The following is a 5927-nucleotide window of genomic DNA, read 5'->3' on the forward strand; positions in this document are numbered from 1 at the left end:
TTCAATATGATACGTAAAATGTGTTATTGAAATCGTTGCTCATGGCGTGCGTGTCCTGTGGGTTTCGTCACGAAAGTCGTTGTATAGGGTGTGTTTTTTTTCTTTACAGATTTATTTTTATAAAAAAAGCTATGAGGCAAGCATAGATGGCATTTTGGCAGTTCAATCAATCAATTTATTGAGCTCCCAAAAGTCTCATACGGGCGTTGCATGGGAGGAGTGGGTTACAGGAAGTGAGGAAAAAATAATACACCACAAAAAAAAAGGCAGTAAAACAGCAACAAATGGAAACAACAACAACAACGCATTACAAGTAGGTTACACAAGTTACCGCAAATGACGCAAGATTTATACACTGTAAATAAAATTCCGAAATGACGCGGGTCAGTTATGGTAACGATGTGGGGCGGGAGGTTATTCCAATCAATGACAGTCTTGGGGGAAAAAGAATTTGAAAAGTGTTGCATTTTAAGCGGGCAACTTTGAGTTCGTGGTCGATGCGAGATGATATTCTGTGAGGAGGATTGATGTGGGATGACCTGATGGCAGGAGTATGGTATAACTTGTGAAACATTGAAAAGGGCGTGCGGCCCTCCTACGGACGTGCAGTTCGGCCACGTTCGGCCACGTCTTTTTAATGAAGAGATACTTGCATATGGTGAATAGTTACTAGTGATGAACCTGGTTGCGCGGTTTTGAACGGCTTCGAGGTCGCGTACACGGTAAGCAGTAGATGGATCCCATACGGCAGAGGCATACTCCAACCGAGGCCAGACTAATGTGATGTAAGCCAGTTGTATAATATATTTATGATTATACATGCTTTAGGTAGCATTCTGAAGACACGTGATTTATTGGCAGCTCGAAGCTTAGGCTTCACACAGGCCAAACACCGTGAACAGCTTATAGGCAAAGTAATGGTTTACACATTGGCGCATTTGTCCTTTTCGTAACTTGGGATCTTGGTGCTTCCACAGAAGAGCGCATATGCAAAGAGACAGCAGCGACTCGGATGGACGTCCGGGTTATTCACGAACAATGCACAGGCGTCCGCTACAATAAAAAAAAAAGTCCAAAATGAGCCATCTTACGTCTGATTTGGAAACTAACAACGTGCAGGTCTGTACGAAAATTTCGCGGAACACGTGACCGGTGAGACGTACTACTTCTTCAATGCGACCCCCACGTAGCTCTGGTGGACTGAAGAGCTCGGCGGAGGGCCTGTTCATTTGATCACAGGGGCGAAGGAATCAAAGCTCATCTGGCGTCTCGGCTTTGTAATAACAGCAACACACGCTAATCTGTCGCCACCTTGACTTGTGCTTGTTATCGCAACGATACAGGGGAGCTCTGCGCCAATCTTCCGATCATACTGCGTCGTTACCCAAGCAGCACAACATCTTGACCCAATATTATGCCAAGGTGTGTTGCTGCCTCGGTAGGGAACAGTCGATGCGTGTTCGCGGGCATATTAAAGCGATACCGAAACTAGTGCGGGGTGTCGCTAACGACGCACCTGCCCACCGTCCACTCCTCCCTCGAACAAATAGATCTCTATCGAAGAAAAGTCAGTGTGACGTAATCATGACTTTGGTAGACATAGCGAAACCCAAAACAGCGCAGGCGGTACTAAGCTAAGCCGTATTCATTCACGAAGGCCGCGGATCGCTTCTTTGGCGTCTTCAATTGCGTTCCCAGTCTACCTCGGGAAGAAGAAGAAGGCCACACCCAAGCGTTGCATCGTCCTGAAACTCAATGTCGTAATCCTCTGTGGAATGTGGTTCACTGTTACGACATAGTTTGCCGTTGAGACACCACGAGCTCTGTGTGCATGCACCATGAGCTGCTGATGTGATGACCTACACCATGTGCTGGTCATCTGCCGACGCTTCGACTCTAGTCGGCGAACACTGAAGAACACCCTTGCTATAAACTTGACAGCCGACCTTTAGGAGTTGAGAAGGCACAGGGAAGCTGGCCAAAGCAGCACCAACTCCCTGCGCTGTGTGCCCTGGCGAACTAGCTCAAGGACCTACTTGCTGAAATATTTTAAATCGTTCAGCGCTTTCACACATCAAGCGTCATGAAACAGCTGGTCGTACCAGCGCGACCGAGGTTTCCATTTCTTTCCTCTTTCTGCTTCTATTCTATTTTATTGTAGGCCGATACTCCGTTTGTAAGTTACATAGTTGAAAAGAAGAAGAGTCTCTGTCCACAGTATGAGGAAGCTTCCGACGCGGGGGATTTTTGCTTCAATCGACTTTCACCGGATCGCTGCACTTTCTACAGGGGCAAAAATGCCCCTGAACCAACAAATATGGGTCACCAGTGATTTATCCAGACCCCCAACACCCACCAGCACCTCAAAATGTTTTGCAACCCTCTCCCCCTTTGTTGCACAACAACCGATGTGATCTCTGTTGTTTCGAAGTGAGAGGAAAGCATGACTTACGGTGAATTGTAGGTAACATGGCGATGGTGCAGTTGCCACATTCAGTATAAGCATTCACGAAACCCAAGACCTGTGGATTGCCACCTGTAAGTGACAAAGACGAAAAACCAAACAGCAATTGTAATCAAAATTCTGAGTCATGCACGTTGCCGACGGTGTCGGTAGGGTGAGTTATCAGCCGACTACTAGTGAGCGTTAATAGATCATTCATAACGTGGCTTCATGAGAGCAGTTTTGCCTCACCCAATCAACGAATAAATTTTGAGTCATGAACGATGCCATTGGATATGGTAGGTACGATGCCTTTACGGTGACGTTAGCAACGATCAACTAGTGACTCCGTTGATCAACCGTTGATAATGTAGCTTCATGAGTGCTCTTTCTACTGCACCCAATCAACGGATAAAATTCTGAGTTATGCACGTTGCCATTGGTTATGGTAGGAACTTCACGGTGACGTTAGCAACGGTCTCCTGGTGAGCGTTAGTATACCGTTGATAACATGCTTCATGAGAGCCCTTTCTATCTCACCCAGTTAACGAATAAATTTTGAGTCATGCTCGTTGCATTTGATTCCAGTAGGTGCGGTAGCTTCAGGGTGACATTATCAATGGTATACTAGTGAGCGTTAATAGACCTTTGATAACGCGGCTTCATGAGTGCTGTTTCTACGGCACCCAATCAACGGATACAATTCTTAATCATGCACATTGCCATTGGTTCCGGTAGGTACTGTAGAGGAGGTGGTGTACCTCTATATGAGCCCCTACCGGCAATAATGGTATGCCACGGAGAGGCGATGACGGTGGCCTATCTCCATGGCCGCGCCGGTGGAACTGAGGACCGATGCTCCAGGCGCGTGGCTATCTTCGTCGTATTTCCACAGCCCGCTACGTGCTCCCCCTTCAGACGCGGAGCGCCGACAAGGAACAACGAAGAACCACGTCGACACAGGAGGGAGAGAGCAAGAGCGACCGTGGATGACGTACACTACTGGACGTGTTCGTGGTACGGCCCAATACCCGCAGCGAGAAGCTGTCGATGAGCGGGTCAGATGAGGGGCGAACTCGTTGGGCGTCAGAGTCGTGGCCTGGGGTGCCGCAACCGGCACGGGAGCGCGAGATCGGAGGGTCCCAGGAATTGAGGCTGCGTTAGCCGTGTTGACTGCCGAGACGCCGGCTGAAGCGTGCCGTGGCGTCGGCTGCCGCGACTGCTGAAACCGGCAGGCGGGCATGTTGCTCTGGTGTCGCGGCCGGCAGCGAGTGAGCGTCGACATGCAGAAAGGTAGCGGCGGGTCGTGAGTGTGCCGGGGGCCGTGCACAGCGCGTTGGCGGATGCGACGACCAGTGAGTGGTCGGGTCGTTTCATGGTCGTCCGAATCGGGAGCGTGGACGGAAGCGGTACGTGAGCGGTCGGCGAGTCGATCGACAGAGAAGGGGAGTCGTGATGCTGTCGTCGTGAGCCGAGCAATGGCGATGGCTTCCATGGATAGAGCTCTGTGGTATTAACTATTACTCGTCGAAGGCGTCATCAGAAATTTCGGATGGTGAAAGGCCGAATTGCGCCGAACTTGACGATCATCGTTCGGGTCACCAAACGTAGAGGAGGTGGTGTCCCGACCGGCGATGATGGTATGCTATGGAGAGGCAATTACGGTGGCCTATCTCCATAGCCGCGGCAGTGGAACTGAAGGCCAGTGCTCCAGGCGCGTGGCCATCTTCGTCCTTGTCCACAGCCCATTACCGTACGATAGGTTCACGGTGACGTTAGCAACGGTCTACCAGGGAGAGTGGGAGGTACCCGGGTTCGAATCCTGGTGCCAGCTGTGCTGTCTGGGGTTTTTCCTGGGTTTTCCTCAGACGCTTTCAGACATATGTCGGCACAGTTCCCCTAGAAGTCGGCCCAGGACGCACATGTCCCCAGGGCGTCAGTCGTGACGTTGCCCACATACGTGAGGCCGACAACGGCAAGCCCTTTCACCATCACCACCACCACCACCAGTGAGCGTTAGTAGACCCATTGATAATGTGGCTTCAGGCGTGCCATTTATACCACACCCAATCAACGGATAAACTTCAGAGTTATGCACGTTGCCATTGGTTCCGGTGGGTACGATAGCTTCACGGTGACATAAGCAACGGTCTACTAGTGTGTAGTAATAGACCGCTGATAACGTGGCTTCATGAGCTCTGTTTCTATGGAAGACAATCAAACGCCACTAATAGGCATTGTTGATCCCTTCGGCAGCATGCCGGGAAGATGTCGCTTAGCAATCGCAGCAGTCAGTTCAACCGCCTAGAGGTAGCTTTCGTCCCACACGTAACCGCAGATGTCATTCTTGACTTCTTATTTGATTTGAGGCCTTGTATGTGATTGTCCCTTTTATGTTGTTCCAGCCTCAGAACATCAGTTCTCTCTTATTTGACATTTTTGTCAGACAAGGATATCCAGAAGTTTTGGCATCCGACCATGGTCATCAGTTTGAAACCCAACAATTCAATAACTTTCTTGCGGAGAGAGCTGTAACACACCAACAATCTGCGTCGTACCACCCGCAATCAAACAGACCAGTGGAACGTTTCAACAGGGTCCCTAAGGGGTTCCTTCAGACAATTTCATTCACACAAGGAAAAATTCCTGATGTCGTCAAGGCATTCCTTGGTATCTACAGGGCCACGCCTCATGCAGCCAGAGGGTTGTCACCATCAGAGCTACTGCACCAACGATGCATAAGGTTCAATATGGACGTGGCAGGGTTTCCCATGGACGTGGCAGGGTTTCCCATGGACGTGGCAGGGTGTTCGTCTGTTTGTGTGTTTCAGCCTCAGATGAGTTACTTTCCATCGTGTTCGCCTTAAACGACATTCCTGTCCGGCACCCGGTGGCACCATCCTACTACTGAAGCTTTTTTTGTTAATGTTATAGTATTTCTTTCACGCACCGTTGGGCCTCCGTGAAACTGTAGCGTCAGCGGAGATGGGCCCTTTCTCTCTCGCGATGCGCTATCTGCCTGTCGTTTGTTTCTTTATCGCGGCGCCAGTTCACTGGGGAGATTTTAGAGGATTAGAATGGGGGTAAAGGAGATCGGAAGATCTTTACAATAGGGTAGTTCTAGTAGATCACAAGAGTGTTCACGATAACAGTTTTGAAAACATGATAAGCCAATCGGGCTACTTCTTTCAGTTCACTTCCATCACATTCCTGACCTCGGATTTGACAGCTTACTTTATCGTATCGTATCGTATCGTTTTCGTGGGTGGGAACACGAATCGTTGAGCGTACTAAAACTCCCTACCCAAGCAGCAAAATGTACTCAAAGTCGAGTGCAATAGGGGTGGACGGTATGTGTCTTATCAATGTTCTTGAGTATCACGAGTCTGTTCAAGGTCTTCCACCTACCCCTCCACCCCTATTGCACTCGACTTTCCCCAAGCAGCACAATGTACTGAGAGTCGAGTGCAATAGGGGTGGACGG

General features: G+C 49.6%; 1 long non-coding RNA gene across 1 annotated transcript; it reads right to left on the reverse strand.

The window, feature by feature from the left end:
• Positions 1-617: 617 nt before the first annotated feature.
• On the reverse strand, positions 618-3837 carry LOC135375806 (uncharacterized). Its single transcript, XR_010417398.1, has 3 exons — positions 3223-3837; positions 2453-2536; positions 618-1053 (listed from the first exon to the last, which is right to left on the reverse strand). It is a non-coding gene; the product is annotated as an uncharacterized LOC135375806 (long non-coding RNA).
• Positions 3838-5927: the final 2090 nt, after the last annotated feature.

The sequence above is a fragment of the Ornithodoros turicata genome, unplaced genomic scaffold (genome assembly GCF_037126465.1).
Source record: "Ornithodoros turicata isolate Travis unplaced genomic scaffold, ASM3712646v1 ctg00000946.1, whole genome shotgun sequence".
Classification (NCBI taxonomy): domain Eukaryota; kingdom Metazoa; phylum Arthropoda; class Arachnida; order Ixodida; family Argasidae; genus Ornithodoros; species Ornithodoros turicata.